Raw genomic sequence first — 19,378 nt, 5'->3', positions numbered from 1 at the left:
ACGGAGGTTTAGGGCGCTGACTTTTTGTGCGCCTGTTGGAGATGCTCTAAATATGCACCTGGTTTTCTTTGCACAGTACTGCTCACATCATTTGTCCAATAGCTTAAATGTTTTGTATGTAAATGCATGATGTACGCAATTTTCTCTGATATGAGTTTTAGTTGGTCAAATGGTAGGGGATGGCACGGATAATTTGAAGTTGGCCGGATATAAAGCTCGAAGGCCAATGAGCTTAACAAGCGCTCGTTTACCCGCCTCGTTTAGCTTAGCTCGTTTTAGAGACGAAATGAGCCAAATAATATTCTTCCTGATGTCTCGCATGCAATCAGAAGTCCACGTGATTGATCGGAACCGCCTCCACCTTTTTAATGAGCAGCCCACAAACATATACCGAACCGATTCAATCTTCCTCTCAAGCTTGTTAACTTGTTAAGAAAGGACAAGGAGATTAAAGATCCATACCTTAGACTGCTTATAGTGGGAGTAACATAGCTAGTAACATCACACATCTCAAGGCATTTTGGTGACATGACATGCTAATAAATGAAAAAAAAAGTGATATGGTAACTAGCTATGTTACCATAACATCACATATCTCAAGGCAAGATGAGTCTACAACATAATAAATAATGCAATGCATGACACCACATATAAGTTACTACCCACTATGAAGGTAGTAACCTAAACTAATAACATGACATATGTTACTAGTCTAAGTTACTCCCCACTATGACCAGCCTTAGCGATCACGAATCATAACGAGCCAAGCAGCCCGTTGGTCTAGCCCTACTATGTAGGGCCATGCTTTTATTTTTCTTTTGGCGGGGAAAGGTGGCAAGCTCGTGATTCATGAATGGCCGTGCGCGATCGCATATTTACATCATGAAATCTGTGATTACATTGCGTTGTGGATTCAGGTTAGCATGGAGCTAATCATGGCGTGCGTATATATTCGAACGGTAGTACTACGAGCATTTCCTTTTCTTTTGGACAAAAGAAAAAACCTGGTAAAACGGTAATCTCAGAACTCAGATAGAGGCAACGTCACCGGAATTAAATGTCGCACCAACAAACACGAAATCGGTTAAGACATGCACGTTAATCAGCTCGTCTTTTCTCGATCTGAACGCATCCATGGTTTACATGCACATATATATCCGATTTTCTTATGCATCACCAGCTGATCGATCTGGCTGTATCCGATCGATAGTGGCCGCATGTACTCCTGCGTATAATCAAGTGTCAGCGTCAGTGACGACCCGACCGCGCGTAAGCCACCAGCAACAGTCCCTCCCAAACAGTTATCGGTAGGAGCGCCGGTACTATCGTATTGGGATGTCGATATCCTCTATTCGGGGGAGCTGCTCACACACCGGCGCGTCTCATACGACAGCCCTAATATATAATTTGAATTTGAAAACTCAAACACAAACATATAAATTCAAATAAGTTTATGAATATGCAGTTTGGGCCAACACACGGTCACCAAATTTAAATAGATTTTGGAATAAGAAATTTGGGCCAACACACGGCCACCAGATCGCCGTCTCCGGCGCAAAAAAAAGGGCTTCCAAGCCAGATGATCATATGAAGGAGGTCACGGGCGGCTCAACCTCGACGACATCTGCGAGATCGGCGGCCGGCGGCAGCTCCATCGCTGCAACAGGATCCACGATCGCCGGAGGAGGCATGAACGTCGACGATGCCGGGAGAGACATGAACGTGGACGGTGCCGGGGGAGACACCGACGCAGCTTGCGCCGCCATCACCTCTTGGCCGATGCGCTCGCGGTACATCCCGTGCCACGCCCGCACCAACGGGTCCATCTTCTTCATGTCGGCCATCAAGATCTTCGATTATTGAGACATTTTGGCCAACGATAGCTGCGTCGCTTCGTTGGTGGCCTTCATGGCAGCGGCGTGAGCTTCCATCTTCGCCGCCTCCACCCTCTCCCTCTCCAACTCGATCTTCATGTCTTGTTTGTCGCCTTCCACACGACGGCGGCCCTATTGGACGCTTCCTTGTTCTCAACCGAAAATGAGTTGATCATCTTCTCGAGGGAGGCGTCCACGACTGCCAATAACGGCGCCGCATTCCTCTCGGCCTTGGCCTTCTTGTTGCCAATGGGGCGCCCGGTGGAGGCGCCGACTGGATCGACCGACCCATCTTCCCCGTCCTTCAATAGAGTGTGGAGGAGGTCTTCAAATTTCTTGCAACCTTGGAGCTTGTTGTAGCAATGCATGAAGGGGAAGTCTTTGTCCTCGTGTAGGTGCTTGTACATTTTGAGAGCTTGGAGCATCTAACAATATATGATGCATAACAACAAGGTTCATCATTTCATATGTAACAACAAGGATCATCATTTCATATGTATGTAAGAAGATGGTTCATCAATTCATATGTAACAACATGGATCATCAAATAAGATAGGCGTAGATCATACCCAATCCACCATCGACTTGCCGCTCTCCTTTCGTGCCTTGATCTTCTCATAGTCGTCATGGAACTTGCTACACTATCCCTTGATCAAGTTCCAACAGTGATAGAGGGCACCCTCATTCCGGTTCATCTCTATGTGGCGTAATCACCATAGTTCTCCTTCTCGCTGAAGCAATCAAGGATGCGCTTGTAGTACTTGCCCCCGGTTTGGTTTGCACCGGTGATGGGGAAAAAACTCACTTGCTTCCACGCCTCGATGAGGCATTCATTGTGGTGACCCTGCATACCACTGCATATTGTAGTATGCCATTCGTTGACATAACATGTGAAGTACCAATCCGCAAATATTACATCCCTCAGAGTAGTACAACAGAAGCATACTGGTCTTTATTTCAGACACATAATATTACAAACCATATATATACATCACATTGGAGCTCCTTCTAGGTCCACAGAGGATTACTCCTAGGTTCTAGGTGAACTCTACTCAACTTATACAATATAGGTCTTAAAAGGTTTGACACCATTCAACTCGAGCAACAAAATACTATAGCTACTACTACTACTTAAGCTTGGTATCCTTCTGGAACCTCCCCGATTCCATATACGATCAGGTACTCAACCTCCTCTACTCCTCCAGAGAGGTCTGGTTTTTCATAGCAGATCCCATCTGCTCCGTCTTTCCCTTTATTGGCCTCCTCTAGGTGATTCAGACAATCTAAGCAGAGGATTATAAGAGGTATGAGTACAAGCGTACTCAACAAGTTCATTATAGGAAAGAGGTGTTTAATGCACTAGCTACGGCATTAGACCAGAAAGTCTAATACCAATGCAGGTTTTCATAATCATTTCTTCAAAAGGTTACTTTTATTCCGAAAAACTATGTCCGTCAGCCTTCACCGGGTGTCTAGAACTTCATGGAGTTCCTTTCCGGCAGTGTTCACAGTTCCAAAACCCGGAACAGGGAGTGACAAGTCACGATTCATTACACTCTGCAGAGGTGTGCTGCTTTGCCCATAAGAGAACTTAAACTTGGTGCCAACCGGGCAGCTTTCCCATCCACACTTTCGTGGTGTGAGGCCCGGTATAAGGTCCTAGCCAATATTGTATTCCTCCGCGACCTCACACACCCACCCTTTGTTGCAGTTCCGACCTTGGGTCCTCGCTGGTCAGCGTATCCATTGGATACCATCCGACCTCGACTACCATCAGGTATCACGACATTGATACCTTCGGCGGTCGCTACAACCCATCATAGACCGTATTACCGTGGGGACTTAAAGGTTCCCCGCCCCTCCGGTTGTTCTCGCAAGACACAACTGCTACGGTAAGCGCATTCGTTGATGTACGAGAGGAAGAAACACAACTGACTACTCCGTCCCACTCCCGATCTTATGGTTAACAAGGTTGTTACGGCACAAGAATCACTAGACGACATTTGTTGTTAATCCTAGATGGATACAAACCCTTGCAATGGAACATCCACCATACACATACCATGGTTCCATTGCCCACCACATAGTCATATTCATAGTTATGAAATTAGCGCTTTTCATGCAAGAGTGATAAGTATAGTACTTTGCAAGTAATTTGATAAAAATACTCAAAGTAACATGAGCAAGCGCTGAACTTGCCTGGTGACTGCAAGGTAGTGCAGTTGGATTGTTTGGACTGACCTTGGTCCTCTGTTTCTGAAAGATAGCATCATTATACGATAAGGGCAATGTTTTAAAGATTCAAATATGCATGCTTTCGACTTTTAGGGTTGTTTCCCCCCTTCCCGATGCTTGATGATTTAATGTCGGAGGTGGCGAATAAGCACTATTTATAATGCTCCTTAAGAGATATTAATTAATTCTTGGTTATTTGTATTGAGATGTTTAATAAAAGAAAATATATTTATTTTCTTTGATTTCCAAATTATTTAAAATATTTATGAATTTTCCTTCTTCTTTTAATTGTTTGAAAATTTCATATTTTCTTATTCAATTTTTATTGATCTTATAAGCACTATTTATAATGCTCCCTAAGAGATATTAATTAATTCTAGGTTATTTGTATTGAGATGTTTAATCAAAGAAAATATATTTATTTTCTTTGATTTCCAAATTATTTAAAATATTTATGAATTTTCCTTCTTCTTTTAATTGTTTGAAAATTTCATATTTTCTTATTCAATTTTTATTGATCTTATTTCATCACATTTATTTATTTTGTGATAAAAGTATTTGTTTTGAATAGCTCTCAAAATTTTAAAGGGGCTATATATTTTTATTTATTTATTTGGAGTTATTTTAGGGTTTTTAGATTTTAATTTCTATTTTTATTAGAATCTCATGGTCAAAAGACCATTTTGCCCTCCTGGGCCCACTGGACAGGTCGACCGAGCAGGTTAGGCTGGACCAGCAGGTTGGGCTCGGTCCAACCGACCCAAACGCTTGTGTCGCCCTCCTCTCGTCCTAACCCTAATCCTCTCCACGCTCCTGGGACTTGTGGTCTCCACCGCCGGCGCCGGCGTCTCCTGGCCGCCACGGTTGCTCCCTAGAGACGAGATGGGTCGCAATCGGACCGCCTCTCAACGCCGATCAATTCCATCCGCGTCGATCTGGAGATGGTGTCGCCTCCCCTCGTCTCCAACCCTCTTCTGCGGATAGGGTTACGGGATCCGCGGCGATCTCTCCGTGCTTACTGGTGGATTCAGTCATGTGTGTGATGCTTGTATAGCATCCATATATCTTTGTTATTGCTGGATTCAGTTATCTATGAAGCTTTGACTTGTCTTGTGAATTATTTAGGATGAACTGCTTATGCAGTAAGGATTCCTGTGTATCTGTGCAAGATTTGGATGGATAACAACACTTGTTGGCACCTCCTCTTGTAATTGAACTCTAACGATTGATGATATGTTTATCTGTTTAGCTTGTGAGTGTAGTTTGGGTAGCTGTTGTGATCCTAGCAGTGATATACTTGCTAGTTATGGTTGCTCCTACTCTTTTGGATGCTCCTGTGCAATTCTACTTGTGATCATTCATTTGATTTCATTATATTTGATGTTGAAATCAAATAGACAGTGAACTGTCTATCTATCTGATGGTTTAGTTATCCATCTGTTGCTAGGTGAGTTTGGTTAGGCAAGCTTTAGATCAAATCTTTATTGGATTCATTTGGTTGATCAGTGGTGACTCACTTGGCTTAACCATTATTCCTTTGGATTGATTTCTACTGGTTTACCCTTATTTTGCCAGCATCACATGGTGTAGCACCAAATGATGATGCAAATAGGGTAACCTCACCCTATAGCTTGTGTGTGATGCACATGCTTGTATTATGAGCAAAACCAGCGCTTGCTCATCGATTTGGGGTATACCTCACTCCAGCTCCTAGAATTTGTGTTGTTGTAGAGGTTTATGTGCTCTTAATGATGTGCTTACCCTTATCCTCCTTTAGCCTGTGATCAATTGTGAGCTCCTACACCATTTTGTTGATCAACAACAAGTTATCCTTGGTTGTTTGGCTGCTGGGTGGCTCTGGCTACTATGTGTTCTTCCTGTTCTTGATGTTCTTGCAGTTCTTACCTTGCTATTTGGTTGTGTCGATGGATTCTAGGTTTTTGGTGGCTGAAAAGTTTATATATCCGCTCCTGGTCACTTCCTTGCTCGACAGCAAGTCTATGTTGGTTTGGTGACTCCTGTGTGTGTGTGATGTTGAGCATGCACCTCACCTTGTGAGTTGCTTGTACTGCTCATGGTTGGTACTTGTGTGAGCTGAGGCCTGGTTGATATTATCCCTCCATTTTACTTCTTTTGACACTCCAAGTGGCATTGCCATTTGGCAAACCTTGTATTTTCCTTTGTTTTTGTTTATGCAGGGTTTAAGGTGATCAAGAAGATCAAGATATGCACCTCTACTTGATGATCAAGAATATCAAGACACTAGCTTAGGTGTAGTTTAGTTTAGTTCATCATTTCATTTCATTGTAATTTTCTTTTTCTTATTCATTTATCAATTTCTGATTTGAGTTATGTAATATTTATTATATTTGAATATTGTAAAAACAATGTAATTTGTGTGTGATGATCAATAAAGCTCAAGTTTTCTCCAATGAGCTTCTTATAAGATATTTGTATTCTTTTACCATTAGGATTATACAATTCTAATATTCTTATATGAATTATTTCTTATTTGAATTATGAATTGTCTTAGGGTTGTTTGAGCTTGAATTTCCAATTCAAACTTGTTTCAAGTTCAATCATACAACTTAATATATAAGATGCAATGGTTCCCCCTCTTCTCAAAACCCTAATTCAGAAGAGATCATGTCCAAGTTTGTTACAGTCTCGAAACCCTAACCCTAGCTGGTGTCGAGAGAGAAACTTGTTCCCTCTTAGGTTTTATGCAATTAAGCGCGAAATTTTCCCTAGTTTTGCGATGCAATGCACAACCCTTTTCTAAATCTACCCCGCAATCGTCTCGAATTCTGGGATATTACATTCATCCTCCAAGGACCTCCACCTCGGGCCACGAGTGCCGGTGGAACGCCTACGCGTCGTGGTCGTGGTCACGCCAATGTCGGCGTCGATCAGCTCCTCCTGGACTTCCTCCTCACCTTCGTCCTCGTTGGCCTCTTCTTCATAGTCATCGACGGGGGGTTCGTAGGCATGGCCGCGTATGATACCGTTCAGGATCTCCTCCTCGCCGGCAATCTAGGCATAAAGTAACAAACTTCCAGTCGCCGCCGATGTCTACGATGCACACAACACATGAAAAGTAAGGAAACACACCTCGTCCTCGCCCATGGACACGCCGGACGCGTTGCCGAACACCTGGTGGGTGTGCTTGCCGTCGTCGGTGAAGAGGTGGCGGGGAAGGCTGGTGCCATCGGTGCGGCGCAGGTCATACGACGAGTTCAGGTCGGGGAAGCGGAAGGCGCCGCTGCCCCGAGCCGCTGAATCCGGTGACAACGGGCGTTGTTGTCGACGGTCATGTCGCTGTCCCCGCACTTGGGGGAGTAGCGGGCGCAGCCGTCCATCTGTAAAAGCCGCATCTGCGAGATCGACTACGCGTCCGCCGTGTACTTCGCGTAGTAACCCAGCGACGACGGGGAGCTCGAGATGTTGTTGAGGCCGTCGCTTTCGCTGCGTCGGAGGCGGCGGCACGGCGCCTCCTGCGGTCGACCGTGATGCAGGAGCGGCATTCGATCTCCCTGTCCCACTCCTCCTGCGACATGGTCGCCGGCTTCTCCTTCGGCGCGATGGTGCGCGTCTTTGGCGGTGACTTCGCTGCCTTCATCAAAGCCTTTCTCTTCGGCGGCATGGCGCGGCAGCGAGGGTTCTTCGGGTTGGAGGCTGGATGGGAGATGGAGCGGCTGGCGGGAGAAATGAGCGACGGAGAGGACGGCGTTTTGGGGGAGAATATGTATATTTTACCGATGTGTGGCTTACAGGCGGCTCCCACGCCCAAAATTTTCAGCCTCGCGAGGCGCCGGCGTGCCCGATTCGAGCCCTTGGCGAAGGGGCCGACACGATGTTGCCGGCGCTTCTATTGGGCTCGAAAAATCACCGGCGCCATTTGGAGCGCGCCGGTGCGAGCCCATTTTCGCTCCCGGCCCCCAAAAAGCTATCGGGACCGCTATCGGGAAAGCCGGTGGAGATGCTCTAAGTGGTCTTGAAACCGATTAGCAGGACAGCCTTCTCCTGGTCCCTAGCCATGCGTCTCAGCGTCTTTTTCGACCCGACACGACTCAATACAGTGCCCGACGCTTCGAGCTCAGACGGCGGACAGAACGAAACCCACGTCGCGAGTGGCGGGCCGATTCGTCAGTGCAAAGGTATGGAAGTGGTGTTTAACCCGTCACCTATCTCATGTTAAGCTGCGTAATGGCCGCATGGCTTTCCCAGCGAGCCGCGTCCTTTCCCCAAGCGGCATAGCGAAGAGTCGCGTCACGCATGGCCGAGTGGTCATCCGCGCTGGAGTTAATTGGGACCAACCTCCCCCGACCGCTTCGGCTGCTAGCGGTGTATAAAAGGAGGACACATCTTGTCGGGACTCCAAACCATTCGCCCCTCCCCACCTCACACACAGACCATACCGAGCTGCCGCCGCAACATCCTCACCACCAACGGGTTCGACCGCGAAAGCCTCACTCTCGCACATGCATGGGCGTTGTAAGTTGCGCGCTATCATGTGCCGCAGGGCATGCGCCTACCGAGCAGCGGCGGCTGAATGATGGCCGTCAATGGCATCAGCGTCCCGTCTGCGCCCGCGTCAGGGACTGACCGGCGGTTTGATGAGATTAGGGCTCAGCGGTGCCGCCTGAGCCTGGAGGAGTGAGCGGATCCAACCTAGGCCGCCAGCGACAACGACAGCTGGTGCGTGGACTTCTTCGCGACGCGTCACAACGAAGAGTTGCACGACAACGATGGCCTCATTGGGCCGCTCACGACCTGGAACAAGGACGGGCGCGCCCGATTCTGGGGCGCACTGGGGCGCACCCTCTCCGCAGTTCTAGAGGGAATCCGAACCGGCGCGCCCCGGTTGGAGATGCCGTCGTCCCCTCCGCCATCGCCATCGCCCTGGCTTCCGAGTGGGACCATCTCGCGTTCGTCATCCTCGTATTCTTTGTCCTCGAGCCCGACGAGCTCGGCGATGTCCTCATCGTCCCACCATGTCTCGCCCTACCACGTGCTGAAGCGTGAGGTGAAGGAGGAGAACCAGACGCCAACGCCCGTGGCCGCGAGCCGACTACCCATGGCCACGCTGCTCTCCTTGTCCCCATGCCAGAGGTGAAGGGAGAAGAGGATGCGATGATGGCGCTCTTCCGCCAGCAGCGCCTCGTCGCAAGCAACGATGACCCCGACGATACGCCGGGATTCAACGCAGGGTTCATGTCATCGCTGAACGACCACGCCGCATGGACGGGTAACATCGAGGACGTGATCGCCCTCTCCATCCGCGACAAGGGAGGCCGCTCGTCGACCTCACGCGCAGCTATGACAAAGCTGGCCCCAACGACGCGGTGAAGGACCAGCCCACCGACCCTCGCGGCAACTGGCCCGCTGACGAGGACTACAACTTCTTTAGGTATTACGATCGTTCCGCCGCCGCAGGCGCCATTAGTTTGATTTACTTTAAATTTAGTCGAATTTTATTCAAATATTTGTAATATATAACAAATTTAAATTAATTCCCCTGATTTATGTTCAAATTTATTTTCTAAAAAAATTCTGTTTGAGGCCGCTTTAACCGGACACCGTTGGGTGCGACTAGAGATGCTCTAAGACGCGTAAGATCGAGCAGTATGACGTGGATGTTGCAGTTAGATCCAGTAAGAATGTCCGATAGACACGTACATGCTATCAATTAGCTGCTAACATCATGGGCTTAGTTAGCTGAACACATACAGCTGGTTAGCAAACTCTAAGCAGGGGCGAAAGCAGGGAATTCCTTAATCACACACAGCACCTTTGAACTGAAACGTACATGTTTCACAATCAACTTATCACTTTCGGTTTCAGAGCGATTCTTATTAGTAGGAGAAGTCGCCGCGTGCCATGCAGGTTCTGAGCCATGAGCAGCATCCGTTACATCTTTGCCCATATGCCACCGCGGCACCGCCGGTACACGACGGTGGTAGAACATGCCGCAGTGGCTTTCGGGCGCGCACTAATTAATCTCGGGCCGCGTCTCATTGGCTCTTCAATTCTACTCGCCCATCACTCTACGGATCCGGTTGATTGATCGTTGCTGATTCCTGCTTATCCGGCTCTGTACATAGGCACTTCCTGATGCGCATGCAGTCAGAAGTAGACGTCGGATTTTTATTGCGGTTGGCCGCACCATGCTCTCCATACTGCTTGGCTTTGACAATTGACATTGATCGATTGTAGCTTTCACAGCACCGCGTTTTAGCGGCTTCTTTTTTTTATCTTTTTTTTCTTCCTCCCATGTGTGTAATACAAACAAAAACAGCCCCTTCTGCTTTCATGGATTTTTATTTATTTATTACCGGCTAGAAATTAATATTTCATTGACTTTTGACTTTATTTGAATTTCATGTAAAATCTCTCTGAACCTAGTCTGAAAATGTCGAGGTTAAAATTACTTTGATACCCATAGAGATAACTGAAATTTGGGAGAATCTTATTTTTGAAATTCGGACCATGCCGCCACCGTGCATACGAACTCACGCGGCCCCGAGACAAATTCACAGCATCTACTAAATCTTCATTATTTTCATTTATTTACTTTGTAACATTATAAAGAAAGAATTTGGATCGATGGATTTGCTAGAAATTAGGCGCTTGGTTTTTCCTATGCAGGCGACTCCTTAGCCACCATTTGATTTGTCTCGTGATTCGTGCGGATATGGTAGTTGTAAGTGGGTTGCAAGTGATAAAGAATATATCCACACCATTGAATTTGCTTCAAGATTCATGCTGGCCTATAAGTTGCACATGAGTTGCAGCTAAGTTGTAACTGCACCTCATGTGACTTAAACTTGGTTAACTTGTTCGCGGCGTTACCGAAGCGTGCGATCAGACAACTTCGGGTTCTTGATTGCCTAGCAGGTGGATGGCTGGAGGACCTCTCTCCGAACCTAGGCACACCCGTGATCAGGGAATTATTAGAGGTGGCCGACCGTTTGGTGGACATTAATCTCACTCGGGGTTCGGAAGATGCTTTCCACTGGGGTTGGGAGAGTAATAATTCCTACTCCGCCTGGTCATGCTATGGTGCGATGTTTGGTGCCGGAGTTGAGATGGCCAGTGTCCTACAAATTTGGCGATCGCGAGCTCCGCCAAATTGCAAGGTGTTCTTTTAGCTTGCAGCAAAAAACAGATACTGGACAGCCAAATTGAGTAAGCGTGGACTACCACACCCAGCGTCCCGCCCTTTATGTGATCAAGTGGATGAGACCTTAGATCACCTTCTGATGGGTTGCGTCTTCGCACGCGAATTATGGGCAACCTGCCTGCGTTGTTGGGGCAAGCTATATTGGACGCCGCAGCCAGACAACAGCCTTGTCAGCTTGTTGCAGGAGAAGCGTGTGGAGCCAGGAGCGGACCACGACTTGTGGACAACAATGGCGGTCATTTGTTGGTGTCTATGGTGTCATCGAAATCGTGTGGTTTTCGAAGGTGCAACCCCTTCTAAAGTTGTGGTGGTTACTAAGATTTCCGACGATGCTGAGCTTTGGCGACCTGCTGGGTTGTTCAGAGGCGTTATCGCGCCAGTGGATAAGTGGAGAACTGGAGATGTCACGAGTGCTATCCATGACATATCTTTGAAAAAAAGTCATGTTGGGAGACGTCCAATTTTTTGCCAATGGTGTATGACAACTATCATCGAAACAAGTTAAAGTAAGCTGCCACATGACACTCCCTTGTAGGTCTAAAACAGTTTGCTTTGAACAACGTCCGTTTAATATTAGTAATGGTCTTTTGTTCGATGCTCAGAGAGTTCCTACAAAAAAAAAGTGCCATAAGCTGGCCTTGGACGATGTACGATGATCTTCGAGGGGCCGTCCGGTGAAGATTCTATTTAGCGTTTGTCTTGCGCATCTTCTCTCTGAGGCTCGTCTTCAGAATCGAAGCTGCCGATTTCTCCTCGAAAAGCCATTTGTTTGGCATAGGCACACTTCACTAGTAGAAAACCTCTCATCCGTCTAAGCCATAAATACCGGTTCCCTTACGAACCGGTACTAAAGGGTGCATTAGTACCGGTTGCACTGCCCAGACCTTTAGTACCGGTTCGTAAGGACCTTTAATACCGGTTCGTGACACGAACCGGTACTAAAGGGTTCGCGTCAGCTGAAAAACCTTTAGTACCGGTTCGTGACACGAACCGGTACTAAAGGTCTACCCTTTAGTACCGGTTCGTGACACGAACCGGTACTAAAGGTCTTTCTGCTCCCCACGCAGCTCCACCCCCCCTCGTGGATCGCCTTTTTTGACACTGTAAAATAGAAAAGAAAATGATAGAAAATTCAAAAAATAAAATGTTTTCAGATTCTTGTATGTTATGCAACCTACTATTAGGGAAAATTAACAAATTTGAATTTTCACTTTTTTTGCAAAAAAGTTTTGAAAAATGGTAAAAATTTTTAGATTCTAAAAATTCCAAATGAAAATATGAAAGCAGGAAGATTTTAGTTTTTTTTCCAGAAATTTAGAATTTTATATATTTTTATTTTTTTTTAAATTAAAATATTAATTATAAGATTTTTTGAGTCCTAACATATTACTATTACTTTTATCAAATTATTTCAAGTTTTAGGTTTTGCAAAAAATATTAATTTTTTTAAAAATAATTAAAAATAATAAAAATTAAAAAAAAGTTAATTTTATTTATTTATTCAACATTATTATTACATCATTACTTTTGTTTATTAAAAGAATTATTTGGAATTCAAACGATAAAAAGTGTGACATCGACCAACATGTTAATAGGATTGATATGATACTACTATCACATACATGCGCGCGAAGCACTTGGAAGTGGAACGGATGGAACTTGGAAGTTAAGCGTGCTAGTGCGGGAGTAGTGTGAGGATGGGTGACCGACCGGGAAGTTTGACTACGGGTAAGTAATTTGACTAGAGATTAAGTGTAGTTAGAGACTAACGGAAATACTAGTAATTCTAAAAAAAATAAAAAAAAAGAGGCAGTGAAAAAAAGGGTGTGAAAAATAATTAGAAAAAATGGAAAAAAATAAATAAACGAAATAGGCTTTAATACCGGTTCGTGTTACGAACCGGTACTAAAGGTCTCCAGCCCCACGGGTTCCTCCGTGCCCACGTGGAGGCACCTTTAATACCGGTTCGTAAGGAACCGGTAGTAAATGTGAGAGGCTTTTAGTACCGGATAATTAGTACCGGTTCCAAAACCAGTACTAAAGGCCCTTTGGAACCGGTACTAAAGGGGGATTTTTCTACTAGTGCTTAAGCTTCTTGTGTAGCTTTTGTGGGTAGTCAGGGTGGCTAGGTGTGCTCCTTGTGGCGGAGTGTGTGTGGTTGTGAGTGTGTTTTGACACTGTTGTTGTTGGTTTTCGCCGGATTTTCGCCTAAAAATCGGACACCTTCTATTTAATTAATAGATAAGGCAAAGCTTTTGCCTCCGTTTTTAAAAAAAATGCAAGAGTCGGAGTACTAGTACTGTAGGCAAATATTTCAGTTTTGCCGATGAATTGTTCCTGACTGTGCCAGAGGTTTGCACGCTTCCAACAATGTCGGGCGCGCTATCACGCAACCGTTACTACCTCGATCGTGGTATGTTCTTGCCGAATCGACTCCAATAATTTCATCCACTCAAAATCAAAGCAGCAGGAAATGCACGGTCAAATCAGTCCGGCTGCATTGCATGCTCGATGTGTATGGAATGGAAGAACCAATCATCTGTCCTGGAGTAGCAGTTTTATCACCGAGAGTGCGAGAACGAGGACGTTCTTCGTACATACGTGGCCTCAACGTACGAGCATAAGAATTAACGGGCAACAAACTGTACTTGCGCGCGTCCGGCTTGGGAGGACACGTGGATTCAGATACACACAAGTTTTGGCCATGCACAGCTGTGCAAGATGGAGGTCCAGACGTCCAGTACATGTACATTGCAGCTTCCCAAATTGCACACGATGTCACCATGCTGTACGCGCGCATGCATGATCTGAACCTCCGCATGAGTCGTTCTCCGTACTGTATATCGAGGTTGTCCGTGTAAGAAAACTTGGAGTAGTCTCGGAAAATTTAATTTAACTCTCGGGTGCATAGTTCATCACCAAAAGAAATATTTTTAATTTTCAGGCATTTAATGAAAAAAATGTATATCTCCACAATTTATGTGTGTTCATACAGTTTCGTGAAAGTCCGCTATTTTCCATGGTCAATGTAAAAAGGACCGAATGAGAAAATGGTGTGCATCCCACTGTAGTTGGTGGTGGGCTTGTTGAGGAAATCGACGTTCTTCGGGTGATCCCAAATAAAGATGGAAGACAGGAAGTCAGTTACTTGAGCAAGGTAGTTATGCATGCTCAACTCACACAATTGCAAAAGAGTGCGGTAACCATGATGTGGCCCTACTAGTTCTCAACCTCTACGATAGTTATGCAACTACCCTCACCCCAGTGAGTTCTGCTGAGGTATGTGAGCTTGCTAATTCTGAACCATCTGGTCATCCACATTCTCAGGATGTTGTACATCTCAGCACCACAATGCTTAAATAGAACCTTCGAAATAGCCGTAATATGTACCTAAGCCACTGTTAGTACGAACGTCGTTCTTGATGAGCACACACATCTTCTCCAGCTGGGAGATGGACCGGAAAGGTAACCACTTCATGGTGCCGTTCACCTGTGTAGCATGTGCAATGCGCTCATTCCGAGCATCGTGCGCCTTATACTGCTTTTGTGCTTTTGCAAGTTTGACGACCACCTTTGAAGCAACATGTATCCAACACATGCATGTTGAGGCAACTCAGTGTTAGGTCTAAAACTTCAGGAGTAGCAAAAGATCATGCATGGTAGCGCCTAGAACACCTATTGCGTATGAAAAATAGAGGAGAAGAGATGCATTACGCATTGCCAAAGTTGCCATCGTCGCCTGCTTGTTGCAGGCGTGAAGCATGGAGGTTGTGGATGATCTGGGGATCCTCCTGATCCCCTCAGGTCTCCAGCGGCACTGCCCTGGCACCGGCGGTGGGTAGCTTCATCTTCCCGTCACTGGTGTGCCTCCCTAAATCGGTAGGGTTTATGGAATTATGGGGGGAGCAGTCAGCTGATCGTGAAACTGGTAGATCAGATCGTAGCCAGGCTCCCCCCCTTTTATATGGCGCAGGCGACAGAGGACCAAACCATCGAGTTGGTTTTGGTGCCCCGATCAGGGCGCGTTAGATGCGTACGAGGTGGCCACACACGTTGGTTCGTGGGCCTCCTCCTTAACGTTATTTTGACTGAAACGTTTTTTTGTCTCTGTTCCCTTAAACCTGACAGGTCAACCGACATTCTCCCGCTTGATCATTAGGTTTAACACCATTTGTCCATTCTCCATAGGAATAATAAACTACAGTGAGGTGTTACAACAACCAATGAAATGCTATTGAACCTCAACACTTATAGCATGCCAGCCTATCTCAAAATGGATAAAATTTTACTTATTGGAAGTGGTTTCATAGTGGTCCCTTTATTCCATAATCATAAGACTAGTCACAATGGGAAGTATCATAGACTAGTATCATACATATGATACTAATTTATGATACAACACCTACAATGCATAGTATCATGAATTAGTATCATAGTTCCATCACATTTAATGTTTTGTAGAATCTCAACGCAGATATGTGTACATGATGTGTCTACCACTAAAATTTCTAGTTTTACGTGCTATAATACGATATCTATCTATGATATTAGTCTCAGCTCTCTCCTCATTAATTGATTTACCACACAGGATTTTTGCCTACATGGCATGTATGATACTACCTATAATACTCCCATTGTGGCTAGTCTAAGGCTTTCAGTAATCCTATGCCGGCAACATGCTCACAAAAAATACTGGGTGGTAAGCCTTTCGTTAGCGGATCTGCAAGCATACGAGTCGTACTTATATGCTTAACATTAGTTGTTTGATCCTAGATCCTATGCTTCACAACATGATACTTAATGTCAATGTGTTTGGCAGCATCACTTGACTTGTTGTTATTCACGTAGAAAACTGTGGATTCATTATCGTAGTACAAGTGTGAATATGCATCGTAGATGAAGCAACTATCATTTGTTTGGAGCTTTTTCACGATATAGCTCCTCTGGCAAGTGTGAATATGTAACCTGACGTGGGTTTCTTACTATCCACACAACCGGCATGATCAGAATCTGAATAACCAATAACTTCTAGGTTATCAGACCTTCTATATGTAAGCATGTAACCTTTTGTTTCTTGCATATGATGCAAGACTTTCTTTGCGGCCTTCCAGTGGTCTAGTCGTGGATTTGATTGGAATCTGCTAAGCATCCCGGTTACAAAAGCCAAGTCAGGGCGTGTACAAACTTGTGCATACATGATGCTTCCGACAGCTGAAGCATACGGAACCGACTTCATCTGATCAGTTTTAATTTGGTTCCTCGGACATTGAAATGTCCCAAACTTATCGCCCTTGACTATTGGAGCAGGTGAGCCAGAGCACTTATGCATATTGAATTTCTCTAGTACCCGCTCAAAGTATGCCTTTTGTGATAGTCCCAACACCCCTTTAGATCTATCTCGATGAATCTCAATGCCGTGGACATACGAAGCTTTACCGAGATCTTTCATATCAAAATTGGAAGACATAATTTTTTTGGTCTCGTGCAGCATATCCTTATCACTGCAAGCCAATAATATGTCATCCACATACAGGACTAATATTGTGAACCTACTGCCCTTAAAATTAACCTAAATGCAGTTGTCCATAACATTTTCTGTAAAACCAAAAGTTCTAATAATCTTATCAAACTTGAGGTACCACTGTCTTGAAGCTTGCTTCAAGCCATAGAAGGATTTCTTCAGACGACATGCCAAATGTTCCTTTCCTTCTACAACAAAACCTTCTGGCTGAGTCATGTATACATTTTCATTAAGGTCACCATTTAGAAATGTCGTCTTAAGTCCATTTGATGCAATTCTAGGTCGAAATGAGCTACCAGAGCCATGAAGATCCTAAAAGAATCTTTAGATGACACATGAGAGAAAGTCTTATTGTAATCGATTCCTTCTCTATGTGTGAAACCTTTTGCCACAAGTCTAGCTTGAACCTTTCGATGTTCCCTTTGGAGTCGTACTTAGTTTTGTAGACACATTTGCAGCCTACTCTTTTGGCACCATTAGGAACTTCTACTAAGTCCCAAACATCGTTTGAGCCCATAGATTTCAACTCGTCTTCCATGGCAAGTTGCCACTTGTACGAATTCAAACTTTTGATGGCCTCCTTGTATGAGGTTGGATCCTCCACCTTTCCAATATCATCTACATCCTCACTCATGTAAGTGACATAATCATCTGAGATGGCTTTTCTTCTTTCTCGATGTGATATTCTCACAGGATATGGTGGTGGAGGGGCATCATTATTATGAGGATCTTCTTCACTATCTGACTGGTGATTTTCTTCACCTTCTGGATTTCCATTAATGTCAGGATCACCATCAGGTTGAGGACCTAAACTGTGAGTTTTGGTCTCAACATGAGAAGTGATTCTCTTCTGCATCGGTTGAACGACCTCTTAGATAATTGGGGATGGAGCACACACCCTCTTTTCCTCAAGATCGATCTTCCTTATTTCAGCAACTTCATTATCCTAAAAAAATACCGCTTGTCGGGTCTCCACGTACTTAGTGGTATGACCGGGGCAATAGAAACGGTATCCCTTTCCCCTGTGCAGGTATCCGACGAAGAAACAACTAACCGGTTTTGGATCTAACTTCTTAAGTTGTGGATTAAAAATTCTAACTTCAGCAGGACAGCCCCACACACGTAAATAGTTCAAGCACGGTTTCTTTCCGTCCACATCTCGTGAGGTGTGTTCGGTGTTGACTTAGTGGGAGCAAGATTTAAAATATGTGCAGCCGTCTTCAATGCCTCCATCCACAGGCTTACTGGTGATGACCCACAAGTATAGGGGGTGTATCGTAGTATTTTCGATAAGTAAGAATGTCGATCCCAACGAGGAGCAGAAGGTGTTGACAAGCAGTTTCGATGAAGGATTCACTGTAAATGCTCACAGACAAGTATTCAGGGGGTTTTGATGTAACAGTTGAATAAAGTACGAGTAAGTAAAGTGCGAGAGTAACAATTGTAGCGAGTGGCCCAATCCTTTTTAGCACAAAGGACAAGCCGGTTTGTTTACTTATAATGACCAAACGTTCTCGAGGACACACGGGATTTTAGTCTAGTGCTTTCGCTACATACGGCTAAATAATCTTCATTGTTATGATAAGTGTTGTGTGGGTGAACCTATGCTAATGTACCGCCCTTCCTAGGACTAATACATACTTGTGATTATACCCCTTGCAAGCATCCGCAACTACAAGAAAGTAATTAAGAATAAATCTAACCACAGCCTTAAACTCTGAGATCCTGCGATCCCTCCTGCATCGATATACCAACGGGGGTTTAGGTTTCTGTCACTCCGGCAACCCCGCAATTGGCAAACGAATACAAGATGCATTCCCCTAGGCCCATAAATGGTGAAGTGTCATGTAGTCGACGTTCACATGACACCACTAGAAGAATAACACCACAACTTAAATATCATACCATTGAATATTACTCAACCATAGTTCACTACTAACATTTAGACTTCACCCATGTCCTCAAGAACTAAACGAACTACTCACGAGACATCATATGGAACATGATCAGAGGTGATATGATGATGAATAACAATCTGAACATAAACTTGGTTCAATGGTTTCACTCAATAGCATCAACAACAAGTAGAGATCGATACCGGGAGAGTTTCCCCTATCAAACAATCAAGATCAAACCCAAATTGCTACGGCGGTGACGATGTCCAGCGGTGGAGACGGCGGTGATGATGGTGGAGATGATGATGGTGATGGAGATGATGTCCAGCTCGATGACGGTGACGATGGCGTCGATTTCCCCCTCCCGGAGGGAATTTCCCCGGCGGATTCCTGCCCGCCGGAGAGCTCTTTTCTCTCTGGTGTTCTCCGCCCCGCAGAGGCGGCTGTAACTCTTCGCGAGGTACCCTCTGTGGCTTAGGTTTTCGGGACGAAGGATTTTGCGAAGAAAAGGAGGCGAAAGGGGCTGTGGGCCCCCCACACCACATGGCGGCGCGGCCAGGCCATGGGCCGCGCCGCCCTAGGGTGTGGGCCCACCCTGGGTCCTCCTGGCTCCTCCTTCTGGCTTCCTTCGTCATCTTGAAAAATAGGATTTTTGGTATAATTTCCTTCC

Source organism: Lolium perenne, chromosome 7, assembly GCF_019359855.2.
Source record: "Lolium perenne isolate Kyuss_39 chromosome 7, Kyuss_2.0, whole genome shotgun sequence".
In the NCBI taxonomy this organism is placed as follows: domain Eukaryota; kingdom Viridiplantae; phylum Streptophyta; class Magnoliopsida; order Poales; family Poaceae; genus Lolium; species Lolium perenne.
The sequence above is the reverse complement of the archived record's forward strand: the minus strand, read 5'-3'. Positions refer to the sequence as shown.